The sequence below is a fragment of the Pteropus vampyrus genome, unplaced genomic scaffold, assembly GCF_000151845.1.
Source record: "Pteropus vampyrus isolate Shadow unplaced genomic scaffold, Pvam_2.0 Scaffold191, whole genome shotgun sequence".
In the NCBI taxonomy this organism is placed as follows: Eukaryota; Metazoa; Chordata; class Mammalia; order Chiroptera; family Pteropodidae; genus Pteropus; species Pteropus vampyrus.
Genome location: NW_011888972.1, coordinates 1,121,365 through 1,139,754, shown reverse-complemented (window position 1 = coordinate 1,139,754; position 18,390 = coordinate 1,121,365). Strand labels below are relative to the sequence as shown.

Sequence of the window (18,390 nt, the reverse complement as noted above, 5' to 3'; positions counted from 1 at the left end):
TTTTTTTTTTTGACAAGTTTTATAAACTTGCCCAGTATGGTGTTAAACTTGCTATTTGTGATTCTATAGAGATCTCTAATGAATGTGTGCATCAGTGAGGGATCAGTGAGTAGGTATTTTGCTGATGGTTTCTCAGCTCTTTGATTTGATGGCAATAAATCATGGCACCTTGTACCTTTATAAATGGTAATTTTGATTTCTCACATGTGTTTTATGAAAAACCTTGGGTGAATAAGACCTCAATTCATGTAATTATGTAGAGTTTGTCATTTCGGGGTTAAAAGTTATCATCAGTGAATTTAGTACATCTAATCTGTGTATTTCTTGTGAATAAATGACTATCTAATATCCTATAAGTTAGTACTGACTCACAATATGTATTTGTTTAATCTCTTTTTAGTCCTTTTTCATCTCTGACAATATCCTTTTCGCTACAATCTTCAAATGGTGGCTCTGTCACTTCTTGTACGTCATGTGGTATGTCCAGAGCCATGAGTCAAGCTAGACTACATTATTTTACTTATGATACTACATGAGTTTTATGGAGAAAGAGAAATTTCATAATTTCCCACAAATTAAGCATAAACCATTTCTATACAACATAGTTTTATGACATTGAGGATAAATTGGCACTTAAGAAAAAATTTTGTTGTAAATGCATGTGAATATTGAATATGCAGCATATGAAAACGAGCTTATACCTTTTCTTGTTTAGGGAATGAATTTTACATGAGCCTCCAGTAAATAAGCATTTTTGTAGCCTGATTCTTCTTCCTGTGATTTATGACTCCTGTCTTAAGAGACACTGCTGATTGGCCCTTCATTTTCCTTTCTTGAAGAGCTTGCTAAGTAAACCTTCTAAAACTTCTTGTGGTAAACCATGATTACATCCTATGATTTTGACAATTGAAGGCTTCACTGGATTTTTATGCTGGCTGTTAAATACAATAATCATTAGTTCATACAAAGTATAAGAGATCTGGATGTCTATCTCCCTTTACTTTTAAATCACAGTTAAAGTGACCTCTTGTTTGAGCTTGAATCTTGCTGCTCCAAGTTTTTTTACTGATGAAGTTGCGCAAACTAGTGAATGACCCATGAACCTTTAGAATGGTGCAGTGAAAAAACACTATATAATTTTCTGGCCCAGATTTCTATCTCAGATGTCAGCAAAATTTTCTGTAAAGGACTAGTAGTAAATATTTTGGGCTTTGTGGGCTCTAAGGTCTCTGTCACAACTACTCACCTCTGTTCTAGTGTATAAGTAGCCCGTAGACAGTATGTAAATAAATGAGCACAGCTGTGTTTCAATAAAACTGTATTTACAAAAACAGGTGGCCCCATTTCTCCAAAGAGCATGTACAAATGGCCAACGATCACATGAAAAGATGTTCAACATTATTAATCATTAGGTAAATGCAAATCAAACCATTTTGTACCCCACTAACATGGCTATAATTTAAGAAAAAATGGAAAATAGTTAAGTGTTGGTGAGGATTTAGAGAAATTGGAACCTTTGTGTATTGCTGGTTGAAATGTAAAATGGTATAGCCACTGTGGAAAACAGTTTGACAGTTCCTCAAAAAGTTAAACATAGGATTACCATATGACCCAGCAATTCTACTCCTAGGTATATACCTCAAAGAATTGAAAACCAGATATTCAAATACTTGTACACGGATATTCATAGAATTACTATTCACAATAGCCAAAATGTAGCAACCAGCCAAATGTTGATCAATGGATAAATGGATAATTAAATAGTGGTATATTTATATAAAGGTATATTATTTAGCCTTAGAAAGGAACAAACCTCTAAAACATTATGCCAAATGAAATAAGCCAGACACAAAAGGTCATATGTGATTCCATTTATATGCAATATCCAGAAGAGGTAAATTCATAAAGGCAGAATGCAAATTAGTGGTTGCTAAGAGCTGTGGGAAGCAGAAATGGAGAATGTTGTCTACTTTGGGGGCAGTAAAAATATTTTGGAACTAGATAGACTAAATTCCACTTAATTGTATACTATAAATTGGTTAATTTTATTTTATATGAATTTCACCTCAATAAAAAAAGAAAAAGAAAGAAAAAACAGGCAGTGACTCTGATTGACCATAGTTTGCTGACCCCTGCTTTCCCAAATGCATGAGTATCTTCCATTTCCTATCTCTGTGAAATCTCTTCTTCTTTGATGTCATTTTGATTACTTGTGACTATGTTTTGAAATAGTAGAAAAAGCTTTTATGGCCATAATGCAACTTGACTACCAAGAACTGACAAAAAATGTAACACCAAAATTTTCTCTGAGGACTTTGCCAGTCACTTTAGTATTTGTGATTTAAAGAGAGAAATAAAACTTGTGGCTACTGGTCTTAATAAAAAATATTTATTAAGCTACCTATATATGTATATGTATACATGTGTGTGTATAAATGCATTCCTCAAAAATTCTGTACCTGACCCTTAGCCTCTATTAACATTTGTAATGGAAGACACAAACATTAAACAGAGCATATATAGATGAAATCCTGTATATGTATATAATATCTCCAAGAATTTTTATATCTTCATCCAGTGGAGCAGGGATTGGCAAACTGTGGCTCTCAGGCCATAGCCAACCCATGGCTTATTTTTGTAAGGGTTTTTTAATAGCAGCTTTATTGAGATACAGTTCATATATCATGCAATTCACCCATTTAAATTGTACAATTCAGTAATATTTAGTACATTCACAAAATTGCACAACCATTACCACAATCAGTTTTAGAATATTATATCACTCCAACAAGAAACCCCATACCCATTAGCAGTCACTTCCCATTTCCCCCAATCCAGCAACCCTTGAAATCACTGTTCTTTCTATTTCTATGGATTTGTCAATAATAGACAGTTCATGTAAATGAAATCATATGTGATCCTTCACAATTGACTTCTTTCGCTTAGCATTGTGTTTACTAGATTTATCCAGTATTGTAGCATATATCACTATTTCATTTCTTTCTATGACTGAAGAATATTCCATTATATGAAAGTATCACATTTTATTTATCTACTTATCAGTTCATGAACAATTAGGGTAGGGTATTTCCATCTTTTGGCTATTATTAATAATGTTTCTATGAAAATTTGTGTACAAGTTCTTGTGTAGACTTATGTATTCGTTTTTCTTGTATATATACCTTGGAGTAGAATTACCGAACATATGTTAACTTTGTGTTTTAACAATTTGAGGAACTGTCCGATTATTTTCCAAGGTAGCTACACCATTTTACATTTCCAGAAGCACTTTATGAGGGTTCTCATTTCTCTATACTTTCACCAACACTTGTTATTATTATCTGCTTATTAATAAAGTTTTATTGGAACACTACCACACTCATTCATGTACATATGGTCTATGACGACTTTCACAGTATAGTGACAGAGCTGAGTAGTTGTGGAAGACACTGTATGACTCACAAAAGCCAAAATTTTTACTCTCTGACCCTTTACGAAAAAAAAATGTGCCAGCTCCTGCTGTAGAGGTATTCTTATGAAGCTGAAGTTAATCATGTTTTGGACATCTTAGTGAAGTTTGCTAATAGGGGAATTCTCTAGTACATTCCTTTGTGTAACTTTCTTAGTGGTCTCCAGAAATCTGTAGTTGCTTAAAACAAAGTAAACCTGTATAACCAGTATCCAAGATACCCACTGATATCTGTTAGACAGAAATTTTATGATTAAAAAAGAGAAGACAATTCATTGTTATAGTTTATTATCAAAAGCTTTGAGATAAACAGTTAAAAAAATACCAGGAAAGGTAAGTATAGTATAGTATAAAAATATTAAATAACAATAAATATGATATCTCAGAACATGTAAAATATATATCTTGGAGTATCAAAGAGTATGGAGAGAAGAGTTGAATTTGTAAGGCAAAAAATGGTGTGGAGAGGGAATTTTCAGAGAAAATCCATGCTGGACAGACTTTTAGGGGTAAGGCAGGTGTTAAATCTTGGAAAAATTTTAAGTGCTCACTTTATTCCCAGAAGCAGCTACAGCCAAGTCAGCCCTGGCTTGTTTTCCAGTAAGGGAGCTGGGGCGGCTAGAGATATGGAGGGCTGCTATTGAGATCTTTCCTGTTTTGATCAGGAAAGAAAGACTATAAATGAGGAGTGCCACCTAGATAGGGATGGGGATAGATGAGGAGAAGAGTGGAAAGGTGCCTCAGTCACACAGAAAACTTGATTTTTTGGCCCTCGAGCAGTTTTGTTTACTTTCTTTTGTGTGTAGACAAATACCATTAAATGTACTAGAAAACAACAGCTATTAAGGAGCCTTGGACTGAAGAGAGGGGGAGGGGTTAAGGAGCCTTGCCCAGAAGTTATTTTGGTCTTCTGTGGCCATACAAATGTGTAACTTAGCAACTGTGTTCAACTATGAGGCACACTATGCTGCTTTGTATGATTATGAAGTGTGACTTGTTTTAAACAGAGCCACTTTCATTGTACAGGAGCTTTATTCCTAGAGGATTTGTTAATTAAGGATCTCAGTGATAGAGTTCTATTTTAAATATATTGTAGAAAATCACAGGCCTAGGCTAGGGAGCAAGCCAATAACGCATGAGTTGCCTGGCATCTCTTTTGTGAATTAACAGGTGAAAAGATCTTTGAAGCCAACTCAGAACTGGGAAACTTGACAAATCATCTGAAATATAACCTGTCTGAACTCTCAAACTATTACTAGAGCAAAACAACATGTACATACACACTCTAAATGAAAAGAGGTTTGAGTGGCTGATATGGGATATTTTCATCTTTCCACACTTGTAGTGAAGAATTATTTCTTGTATAGAATAATTGACTTCACATCAACAGATTATTTTCAGTAGATCATTCACCAAGTCAAAGAACTAGTCATATTCTTCAGAATCTCAGTGTTGCTTTGATAAGTATGAAATATAAATGAATCTGTAGATCAATAATGAATTATAGAATAAGGAACTAACATTAGTTACGTGAGAAATAAGTTCATTTAAAATTAAACATAATGGAGATAGGAGAGAGTATACTGCTGTCATTGGAGGTAAAAATTTAAGCAAAGCAATGAAATAGTTCTTATTGGGTGATTTAGGGATGGTTTCCTGGAGGAGCTGAAAATTTTACAACAGTCTGAATGACCAAAGAGATGTTTGGTGAGCCCCATGGTAAGAAATAGAATCAGATCTTATTTCTTAACAGAACCAGATGTAGCAGCAGAATGACCAAAGAAAAGGTTTTATGAAATTAACAGAGATACTGAATGAAGAAGTCACTTTAGATTTCTTGTGGCAAATTTTTCAAATGAGTGCTCTGGAGTGGCTCTCTATACTTCCCCTCTACCCTCCTTTCTTAGCATTCATCCACTGTTAACATTCTATTAAAACCAATGTCAATGTAATTTCAGGGTAAACTCCTAAAACCATTGGCCTTTACTCAATTCTCATCCTTCATGATTTCTTTACCATAATCGATGTACCTTCTCAAAACTATTCATTGGTCTCGATGACACTGTGCCATCGTAGTTTTCCTTTTGCTTTTTAAAAAATGTCCCTTCTGTATCTCTCCTTCTCTCTTTTCCCCTCCTTTTCTCTTATAAGACTATATACTTTTCAAGTTACAGTTATATAGTCTCTTGTCATAGCTTCAGAAAATAGATAGGTGATCTATTACTATAGTTTAACATATAGTGGCTGATGGCAAAGCTTTCCTAAATGAAGAGGAGGAAATTGAGGCAGAGAGGTGCTTTGTAATTTAGTAAGTGTTAAAATAATGTATTAATGTTGGATCTAAATTGAACTTAAGGTTTCTGATTCCCAGGCTTGTTTTAGAAGATGTTTTTAGCCCTTTAGAAGATGTTTTTCCAGATTTATTCTATCAGCACATCTTGAGCATTTTTCGCTTATCAGTGCAGTTGCTTGATTAACTAAATTATACAATCCTTAAACCCTAATGGCTTGAATTTGTGAGTACTCAAAGTTTGGTGAGGGAGAATATATGAAGGAAACCTAGTAACTCAGTAGAACCTGTGCCATGAGAAGGCATTTTAAGTCCTCTTTTGCCAAGATTGTGTGTGTGAGAGAGAAAGGGAGAGAGAGAAAGGAGAGATCAGATCCTACTTTTGCCTGTTAGGTTGCTTAGCTACATAGTTTATTTAATTCTAGTTCAGTCGATAGCACATTAATCAAAAAGAACATCCATTTTGTGACTGATTCAATGACTGAAATAGCCTGCTGCCAGGAGTCCCTTAATATATGTAGCATATTTGTATATTTAGTAAGACTATTTGGGTCCATAAGTTTAGCAGAACAAAGGATGACGCACCTGGCAACCAACTTTTGTTGTCGTTGTTCTCAATGTTCTGTGTTATTACAGAATAATATTTTTAACATGAACCAGAATCTAACTGTCTTCTTGGAGTAAGTGGAGCAAAGTTTCTAGGTGGTCTGCTCCACAGTATAATATTTAAATATGTCACTAGTGCCAGCTGTTCACCTGTAGTTCAGGGTGCCTCATAGAATTTCTTGGACGAATTGTAAATTTTGGCAGCCAGTAATTTTCTTATTACTTATTTTTGGTTTACTTAGCAAATGCTCTAAATTTATATAATCTTTTCGCCCCAAAAAATTGGCAGTCGAGGTAGTATGGTAAATCCAATACAGTGCTTTGCTTTTCATTGAAATAAAACATTGACCTTTGAAGGTCATATATGCTTGCACATAGTTTATGACAGGGAAGATGTACATTTTTAAGTTTTTTTACTTTTAATTATGGAAAATCCAAATATATACACATATAGAATAGTATAATGGATTCTCCATGTATGCATACATCACTCACCTTCAACAACTATTAACCCACGGTCATTTTTTTAAAAACGAAATTTGAATTAACAAAATTGGAAAATGAATTATAGATTCTCTGTTTACATCTAAGAACTTGATATAATTTAGAGATCATTTGGAAAGTTCTGGAAATAATAACAAAAATATGTATTGTACAAAGTACTTTTTAAGTGTTTTACTTATATTAAATGATTAATTCTTACAAAAACTGATTTTGTGGGAACTATATTACTACAATTTTATTTTAAAAAATCATCTGAGGCACAGAAAGGTAAAGTAATATATCTAAGGTATCCAGCTTGCAAGTGAAATAATTGGGACTTGATCCCAGGAAACCTGGCTCAAAAATCTATATTATTAACCACCACAAAGAGGATAAGATGGGGAAAATAAATATGGTCAATCAGAAATGAAAGCTGTATTATGATATTATAATGTATGCTAATAGGCAAATTCAAATTTTATAAAATTGATTAACTCAATTTTTCAAGGCTACATCTGGTTCACAAAGTAAAGACATACCTGTAGATTGAAAGAGAACCTAATTAAGATGGCAGAAACCCTCTGATACAAGTTTTATTTTGTAGTCTGCATTGTATTATACTATATTATCTTAATTAAGATCCCTTTGGCTGTAAGTAACAGAAAACCCAATATTTTGTTTAACTAAACAAAATATCTTTACATATATCTTGGTAAGGTGCTCACTATTTGCGCCTATCCTTCCTGTATTTTTTTTTTCGCTCAGCAAATATTAAATGAATGCTTTTCATTCTGAAATGCTTGAGTTGAAATGTGAAGGATGAATAGAAGTAAACTGGCAAAGAAACGAGTGACTAGGAGAGATTCTGGATAGAAGAAACTGTATGCTAAAATACAGTAGCATTAAAAAAATATCCTGGTATATTCAAGGGACTGAAAAAAGGCTAGTGTGGTGAGCTCAGAGAATAAAGGGAAGAGTGGTTAAAAAAACAACTAGGTTTGAGACGTAGGCAGAGGTCAGACTCTGCAGGGCATTGTAGGACATAGTGAGGGTTTTAGCTTCACATTAAATTTTTTTTTGTTGTCGTTTATTAATTTTAATTATGGTGACATTGCTTAACAAAATGCAGTAAGTTTCAAGTGTACAATTTAGCAGTAAGACATATATATATTTATACTGTGTGTTCACCTCTCATAGATTTCTTTCTGTCACCACATATTTGACCCCCTTACCATGTCTTCCTCTCCCCTCCTGCCTCCCCACTATCCTCTGGGAACCACTAGTCTGTTGTCCATGTCCACGAGTCTCTGTTTGTCCTGTTCGTTTGTTGCTTTTAGGTTTATATCCCACATATAAGTGATATCATGTGGTTTTCAACTTTTTCTGTCTGGATTATTTCACTTAGTATGATTATTTCAAGTCCATCCATGTTGTTGCAAATGACAGTATTTCATCTCTTCTTATGGCTGAGTAATATTCCATTGTATATATGTACCACTGCTTCTTTATCCAATCTAAAGTTTTTTTTTAAATTTTTTATTTAGAAATAATTTAGACTCACAAGAAGTTTCCAAAATAGTCTAGGGAGTTCCAGTGTATCCTATATTTCCCCAGTGATAACATCTTAAATAACCATAGTACACTTATCAAAACCAGGAAACTGGCATTGATACACTACTAATAAATTTCAGGCCTTTTTTTTTTATTTAACCAGTTAGTTATACTTATTTAAAAGAGCACTCTGACTGCAGTGGAAGGAATGCTTTGGAGAACTAGAGTGGATGCGAGGAGGCCAGTGCAACTGGTGAGGTGAGCTGATGATGACTCAGACTAGGGTGTTGGCAGTGAAGATGGTAAAAAATTATATTCGACAGATATTTAGGAGACGAAATAAACAAGACTAGGTGATTCATTTAATAGGATGTTGAGAGAAGAAACGTTGAGGATGACTTTTAAATTTTTGTCTTGTAGAGCGATATAGAAGGTGGTGCTCTTCACTGAGATAAGGACTAGGTTTGTAGTGGGAAGATTGGAAGCTCCCCCTTGGATGACAGAAATATTGAGTAGGCAGTTGGATGTGAAACTCAGAGGTGTTTCTGAAGCTCAGAAGAGGGGCTACTTGGTATTCTGTAATATGGATTTATTTAATTACTGCAACATATTTAATAGCCCATTCCTGTTAGTCATCAGAATTGATTTTCAAGTGTTTCCTTTTACAAACAGTGAGGCAGTAAACATAATTGTGGCTAAATCTTTGTTTAACATCCTTAATTATTTCCTGAGGATAAATTCCCAGAAGTACAACTTCTGAACCAAAGAACATGTATATTTTATATTTAACACTATTCTCTAAATCATTAAAAACATAACTCGATACTTCAGTAGTGATTTTTAAGTTACACTATTTGGTGTGGATGATTTTGAGATTTCCTAGTAGACTGTAAAATTGCTATTAAGCACCAAGAGACATCATAAGCAGTCAGAAAAGTTTGCGGTGCTATCTGTGGAATCAATGGGTTCCCGGGCATGGGACAGTGTTTAATATTTTAAAAGGTTGGATAGTAATGGAAAGGAAGTGAGAAAAATATGCAAGGAAAAAGCCATGTCTGAACTTCTATCAGCCACTGATAGAGTATGTTGTGATAGTAACCATCTTTATCCATTTCTCACTACATATTTTTTTATTGAAAATATTATATCATTTCTCTACTTTTTAGGAAACAAATTTTGTTTCTATAGAATTCATTTTATATCAAATTTTTGCTGTTCCTTTAAGCAAAGCATATATGAAAAGTTACTCTTATAAAGACTTGTATTTTCTATGACCCCTGCACATTTACCAATGCCAGAACCATGTTGCACCTGAGAGTATTGTGGAGACTGTTTAATGCACAGTTCCAAATTAGATCCAGGGTTTGCCTTGTTCAGCCACATCTATAATGTCTCCCTTGTTGGCCAGAGCAGGGCCTGATATATAAGTAGAATGAAGATTATTTCCTGTGTGTAATACGTTCTTTGAAACAAATAACTGCAGTGCAGTGGAAAGAGCATTAAAACAATACTTTTAAAAATTTAGGTAAAAGTATATAAAAATGTATTTATGACCTTGGGATAGGGAAATTTTTTCTTTTAGAAATGTTGTATTTTAAATGTCATAATATGAAATAATATATAAAATATATGCATAAAATTTGAAGATTACAAATTAAATACCTGTGTACCTACTACCTATCTTAGAAAAGGGAACACATTTTTTTCTTAAATCTAATTTGATCAAAATTAGGTTATTATTCTGACTTTGACAGAATTGTTTGAGATAAACCAATGAAAAGTTGATAACTTCGACACATTAAAATTTTTAGTTTCTTTTCATCAAAAGACACCACTAAAACATGAAAATACAGTTCACAAATTGAAAGATGTTTGTAACACATGTAACAGACAAAGGATTGTTAGCTAGAATATATAATTTCTCAAATCAGTTTAAGAAAAGATACCCATTAGAAAAATAGTTTGAATAAGCAATTTACAGAAGAGGAAGAGTATGTATAATCAGTAAACATGAAAAGAGTCATTCTTATTAGCAGTCAGGAAAATGCAAGTTAACACTACCAAGTTAACATTTCATGCCTATCAAATTTGCAAAAGTTGCCAAGTCTGACCATTTCCAATTTGGGGCCAGGATGTAGAACATTGAGATATTTTCTACACTGCTGGTGGCAGTGTACATAAGTAAAACGACTTTGAAAACAATATGGCAATATCTATGAAAGTCGATGATGTATATAACCTATGAACCAGCACTTTTACTTCTAGGTGAATTCCTAGAGAGATTGTCTCATAATAAATCAGGAGAAATGCACATGAATATATTTTTATGGTCACAATTGTTTCTAATAGCAACATTGGAAACAGTTTAAATTTCCATGAACAGGGGAATGGATAACCATAAATTATGGTATATTTATACAATCGAATAGTATACAGTAGAGGAAAATAATCAACTAGAGCTACATGAATCTATATAGAGGAATATCACAAATAAGTGCTGAGCAAAAACAGCAAGTTTCAGAATACATGTGTATGTTTATATATAAGTATATATACATACATATACAGCATATACAGTTTATATAAAAGTTAAAATATCCCAAGCAATTCCATATATTTCTTAGAAATGTATATTTTACTTAGAAATGTATAGAGAGAGGCATGGAAATGATAAATATGAAATTCAAGATGATATTTAACCACTGGGCAAAGAAGGGAAAGGTAACCAGGGATAAGGTACATGGTAGAGTTTCAACTGTATTGGCAATGTTTGATTTATTAAGTTGAGTAGTGGGGTCATGGGTATTCATTGTATTATTCTTTGTGCCTTTTTATAAATTTAAACATTAAAAAATGTTCTTAACAGTATTAGATTGGAGACCCTACCTTGCCACTAACCAACTGTATGACCTTATAAGGAAGTCACTTCCCAGAGAGAATTAGAACTTGTACGACTGCAAAAGGCGGGCCTATTTTAAATTAATTGTCAGATTATAACAAGCACCTGCCAATGACAGTCTGATAATATCTAAGCTGTTTTTCCGAGTTTCGCCCAAATTCATTAAAATAGAAGAAAATTATGCACAAAGTCCACAAAATACTAAAATAAAACCTTGTAATGCAAGATACCTTGCCTTTGTGACCCCATTGTGTTCAAATTGTTTTGAATTCTTTAGTCTATCCCTAGCTATCATGATATCTTGCTAGGCCTACAAATAGAAGATTCTACATGACTGGGAATCAGTCATCTGTATTTAAAGACTTGAAGCAAGCAAACTTAAGTGCTTCAAGAGAAGATCCATAGTTGCTGTTTTTTTTCCCTTTAGTATGTTGATTTTTATGGGTGGCAATAATAATTACATATAGCTGATACAGATGGTAAATATTTTTGAGGTGCATCTATATCAACCTTTCTGTAAACATTCTCTGTATTGAAATGGATTTTGTCTTCTTAGCATTTGAAAAGGATGATTCAAAGGACAATTTTTTAAAAACTTGTTTTAGAAAAATGGTTCACATACCATGCATACCTCACATCACTGAATTCTATTGTTCTTAATCATTATCCTAACTTATCTTTGAAAAAGGCTGTGCTTCACTTTCTAATATTTCTTTGATATAAAGTAGAGAAGATTTATAATGATTTCTTTGGAGATATACAACTCAAAGGATCACAGACATCAGAGCTGGAAACAAAGTTTTTTAGTCTGCTGAGGATGCTGAGGCTGTGACTTAATCCTTGTCTCCACATATATGAAGTATTATTTTGAGAGAGTGTGAACTACCAGTTCTCTCATGAAGACAAAGTTAAAAGAAATGGGCTTGAAGTGTATTGAGAGTGTTCAGTTACACATAAGAAAGACATGCTCAATGATGAGGTTTATTAAATACTCAATCAGTCAATCAAGGTAGATAGCTGAATCTCACTCCTGAGAAATATCTTGTGAAATAGGATAGGCAGTCATCTAACATGATTTGCTAGTGGGAATGATCTTCATATAACTAAATGGTCTCTTAGGACTCCTTCCAAATTTTGGATTTTGTAAAAATAATTTAATTAAAACCTGTTACCAAAATAAATGTCTTTCTTAAGACTAGATAGAATTGTTTAATAAATTTACAGTAAGTGTCTACCAAATTGGCATAGAAACCTAGAATACCCTGGAGCCTCATTATGTTATAAGACATTTGTTATTGATATTGTTATTGTTTCAGCTGGAACATCAATCTAATAGATGGGGAAACTCAGGATCAGAGATTATGTAATTTGCCTAAGGTCATAAAGTGGCACAGGACTAGAACCTAGTTCCATATTTCTGCTCCTGGTTGAGAGTTTTCTATCACATCACCCTAGTGACCTTGGGCTTTCTGTTATGGGACTTCTTGGAGGTAAGAAATTTTTCTTTCAACAATGGCTTTCTGAAACATCCTAACCAACTCTCCTGAGATGTCCTGAATCAAATTACTCTAAGTAGAATTCTGTTTTGTATCAGAGCTACAAGAAGTATAGGAGGAGTTTCAAAAACCTTGAAATTAAGAAACATTCTGGCCTTCTCTGCCTCTGGAGGGGCCTGGGTAGTTATGTATAGTCAGTCATCTCCCACTACACTCAAAGGAACCAGGTTTACTTTTGCTCACTACTAAATCCATGATGCCTGGCATAGAGAAGGTACTTAAATATCTGTTAAACGAGTTAATAGATGTAAATGAAATTAGCCTTCCTTATTATTAAACAGGCACATATTGTTATATTGGACCACTGGTTATTTTTAAAGCTGTATGTCCTCTCTTTTGTTTTTCAAAATTCTTCTCGAAGATAAATCTTCTTTTATTTTTTACCCTCTCCACTTAGAAACATAAGACAAAGCTAAACTAAATGAAAAAAAATGCTCCACTATTTCCCAGGTAGGAGCTTCCATGTTGGTTTGTGTCTTGTGGTTAAGTCAAACTCACTGCAGCAATTAACAACATGTTATGCTATTAAACTCAGCACCAACACAAAATGCTTTAATTAAACAACCACATGCCTGAGATGCTGGTTGAAATTAAGCAGCTGTGGTCCCTGCTTGTACTCTAACTCAGACAGTATTGATCAGGACATGTCGTGTGTGTAAGAGTACGCAAAGCTCTACAAATGACAAATAGGTTTTCTAAATTATGTACATGCATGTGTTTGACTTGCTAGATAATATGCACTGAAATAAGAAAACCCAATTTACAAAAATTTGAATTTTAAGATGAATAAACCAAGGTTAAGTTACACCATGTCTACTATTTATTGAGTACTATGTGCCAAGTATTATGCTGAGGGCTGTCAATATTTTTTTCTAATTTTCTCAAAAACTATATATGATAGACATTATCTTCAATACACAGCAAAAGAAAGACTTGAAGAAGTTAAGTATTTTACCCATTGTCATATTGTAAATAAGACAGAATTTAAGGCCAGATTACCTGAATTGATAATCTATGATTTTTATACTGTACCATCTACATTTTGTGATGTAGCAGAAGGAATATCAAATAGATAATCAAGCTATCTGGAGTTTAGACCTTGTTCTGCCTTGGGGAAATCACCTAATCCCTCTAGACTTCAGTTTTTCTATTTGTATAATAGAGAAGGATTATTTATTGTCCATGTTAGGGTATGCCTATGGTGACAGTATTTCCGAAATGAATAGTCTTGACTCATTCTATGAACAGGAGAGATTATTTAATATTGTGATTATCAACATAGCTAAGACCCTTTTGTATTTAATTGGAAGTACATATTTATTCATCCAACAAATATTTGTTGAATACTTAAAATATTCAAGGCATTCTGCTCTGTGCTACAGTTGCAATGGTATGAGGAGACAAAGAGACAATAAAGCCTAACTTTATAGGGCTTACAATAATTTAGCAGGAGAGATAGATACCATAAATCACCAATAAATGTAAAATTTATATTGTGTTACATGCTACAAAAATAGAGAAATATGATGCTATGAAAGCATATGGTAGGGTGCCTCAACTCAGTCATGACAATGAGGGAGGCTTTCCTGAGGAATTGATAAGGCTGCGATCTGAAGGAAGAATGGGAGTTAACTAGACGGAGAAGGGGAATAGGTAAGAGATTTCCAAGAAAAGGGAATGACATATCCAGAGTCCTGTCGTAGGAGGGATCATGGCAAATTTGAAAAAAATGAAAGGATTCAAGTATAGCTAGATCAGAAAGGAAGAGGGAGAGAGTGAAACAAGAGGAGATTGAAGGGTGGGTAGAGACTAAACCATACCAGGGCTCATCGACCATGTTAAGAACTTGGTTACATTCTGGTAAATCCAGCTTGCTTTGGATTATTCAAAAGAAAGATGCAACTTTATATTGTATACTTATGTTTACCCAGTGTTTTTATGGAGAAATTATGTGGTTATATGCCTTCCACTCATCAACCAATTAAGAAGAGTAAACCAAGTTGATAATGAGTGACATACAGTTGTGAATGGGAACTAGGAAAAAAATTCTATAAAGTGGAATTAAAATCTGACACATAGTGTCTTAAGAGGATTCAATCTGCTAAGTAGGAAAAATTTAAAATATAGCATGTTCTCTATGAGTTTGTTTTGTTCATTTATTTTGGCTTTTGGATTCCACATATAAGTGAAATCATATGGAATTCGTCAGTGTTTGATTTATTTCACTTAGCATAATACCCTCTAGGTCCATTCATGTCATCAGAGACAGAAGATTTCATTCTTTTCTATGGCCAAGTAATAGTCCATTGTATATGTTTACCAGATGTTCTTTGTTCATTTGTCTATTGATTGACACTTAGGTTACTTCCATATCTTGGTTATTGTAAATAATACTACAGTGAACATACGGGCACATAATGTGGTTATGTTAAGAAGAGTTCCTATCTTTCAATGATACTGAAATATTTATAAATAAAGGTATATCTGTATATTGCTATAAAAATATATAACATATTCTTTGAAGGTAGCTATTGTAGGAGATATTGCTAAATAAGAAAAAATAATGTATATAAGTAAGAACTAAAGTAAATGGGACGAATTAGTGCTGATTGGAAGTAAGAGAAAGAAGAAATGGCTGTGGGCTATTGTAGTCTGGGAAAATATTATGAAGGTAATTGAAGTTGAATTCATCTCTGGGTACTGGGTAAGATATGGATTACTGGAGGAGGGCATATTAGATACCTCTACTGTGTCTCAAATACACAAAATAATAATTTCAGATTTTGAAGGATAGAAAGGGAGAAATTGATTTCTTAGACTTTGCCTCTGCTACCATAATTCTCCCATCCATTCGAAGTAAATTAAGACAAGTTATGGAGTTATTTTCTAGACCCCATCCTGTGTGTGTGTATCTAGCAACCATTTCTAAAGCCATACACTTTCAAAGTACAGCAGTACCTTAGAGACCATCTAGTCTACTTCTTTTATTGAATAGACTGAGAAATAGTCTCCTACCATGCCTTAGTTGAGAGCTGTTTGTGTCCCCCATCTGATCACTGGGAGGGGATGATGAGAGAGAGATTATTTAAAGAAGTGGGGGCAGTAGGAGACCTGAGTGTGTCAATATAAAGAATGTGAACTTTGGGATTTCTAGTCAAGATGGCAGAGTAGGTAGACACTGTGTTCACCTCTTCTCATGAGCACATCAAAATTACAACTAAGAACCAGCATTGAGAATCTTTGAAGTCTAGCTGAACAGAAGTTCTACAACAAAGGACGTACAGAAGAAGCTACCTTGAGACTGGTAGGCGAGAAGGAGACATGGAATGGGCTGATCCCACACCCAGGAGGGATATCTCAGCTGCAGAGGTCCTCCCAGAGGAGCAAGGGGTCCCAACCCCACACTAGGCTCCTCAGCCCAGGAGTCCCCACAATTCTGGCTGTGAAAACCAGCAGATATAGTGGCTGAGTGACATGGAGGATGTCTGGAGTTGCAGCCCTCCCTCTTAAAGGGCCCGCACATGGACTCACTCACTCACAACTCACTTGCTCTAAGGTCCAGCACTGGGGCAGCAACTTGAAAGGCACCAGGGATATGTGAAGAGGAACTGAATTGTCTGCCTTCAAGGCAAAGGCTGGAGGGGGAACTTTCTCCCAGACAGAAGTTCTGATAGGAGCCACTGTTCTACTGTGGAGCCCTCCCTGCTCCTGGCATGCAGATCCAGGCAGCCACCATATTTGAGTCTCTACCAACCAGGCTAACAGTGGTCACCCTGCTCAGATGATTCCCCAAAACCCTGACCCACCCAACTTGTGGGCCCACCCAAGCCAACTCAGATGGCATTTCCATACAAATGGACTGTCTTGGTTCATGGTAGTAATTTTCCTAAAATCTCTCAAAGGTTCACAACCCCCAAACAAACAATATCTGGCCTCAGTGTGCCCCATACCTCTTGCTGAGCAGCCACAAGCCCAGAACTAGCAGCAACCAGCCTTGGATTGTGACTTGGCCTCTCAAGGAACCTCTAAGCCTAGTATGGGTGGCAGCCATCTTTGGATTGCTTGGTGGCTCCTGCCAGGTAGCCCCAGGCAGGGCACAGGCTACAGCTGGACTTGGCCCACAGCAGGGCCCCTTCCTAGAGGACCTAAGACTGGCATGCTCAGTAGCCCAGTCTGCCAGAGCACCACCTGGGGCCACACCCAAGGGCAGACCGTGCAGGCAACAGAGCCCTGCTAAAGTGAATCCTGCTCTGTGGGGTCAGCCAGGCCTCACAACCAATGACCCAAGAGTCAGTCCCTCCCATTCTTGAGTGAACGGCAACCAAGTCTCAACTACAACAGGAGGGCACAAACAACCCATACAGGGGACACACCTGAATCACTTGGCTCAGATGACCAGGAAGACTGTGCCACTGAGCCCCACAGGGCACATACTACATAAGGCCACTCTACTCAGCCTGGGAGATAGAGAAGCCCTACCCTAATACAGAGAAACAAAGAGGGAGGCAGCCAAAATGGGGAGACAAAGAAACATCAACCAAATGAAAGAACAGAACAAAGCTCCAGAAAAAAAGAACTAAATAAAATGGACAAGCAAGCTATCAGATGTAGAGTTTAAAACACTGGTTATAAGGATGCTCAGTGAACTTAGGGGAAGAGTAAATGAACTCAGTGATAACTTTAACAAAGAGATAGAAAACATAAAAATGGAGATCGAAAACTTAAAAAAGAACCAGTCAGAAATGAAGACTACAATTACTGAAATAAAGAATACATTAGAGGGAATCAGCAGCAGATTAAATGAAGCAGAGGATCAAATCAGTCACTTAGAAAATTAGGTCACAGAAAACACCCAATCAGAACAGCAACAAGAAAAAAGAATCTAAGAAATCGAGTATAGTTTAAGGGGCCTCTGAGATAACATCAAGCATGGCAACATTGTCATCATAGGGGTACCAGAAGAAGAGAGAAAGCAAGGAATTGAAAACCTATTTGAGGAAGTAATAGCAGAAAACTTCCCTAACTTGGTGAAGGAAATAGACATACAAGCCCAAGAAGTGCAGACAGTTCCGAACAAGATGAATCCAACGAGGCCCACACCAAGACACATCATATTTTAAATGCCAAACGTTATAGACAAAGACAGAATCTTAAAAGCAGCAAGAGAAAAGCAGTTATTTACAAGGGAGCTCCCATAATACTGTCAGTTGATTTCTTAACAGAAACTTTGCAGGCTAGAAGGGATTTGTATGAAATATTCAAAGTGAAGAGCAAGGACCTACAACCAAGTTTACTCTAACATGCAAAGTTATTATTTAGAATTGAAGGAGAGATAAAGAGCTTCACAGACAAGAAAAAGCTAAAGGAGTTCACCACCGCTAAACTAGTATTACATGAAATGTTAGAGGGATTTCTTTAAGAAGAAGAAGGGAGAAAAAAAATAAGAAATATGAATAATAAAATGGCAATAACTATGTACCTATCAGTAATCACTCTGAATGTGAATGGATTAAATGTTTGAATCAAAAGACATAGA

The 18,390-nt window shown here is 35.2% G+C and overlaps 1 protein-coding gene across 12 annotated transcripts in view; it reads left to right on the top strand.

Annotated features, from left to right (window-relative positions):
• Positions 1–18,390, top strand: part of EDA (ectodysplasin A) — a 283,804-nt gene that overhangs the window by 119,410 nt on the left and 146,004 nt on the right. The gene's annotated exons all lie outside the window — the stretch shown is intronic.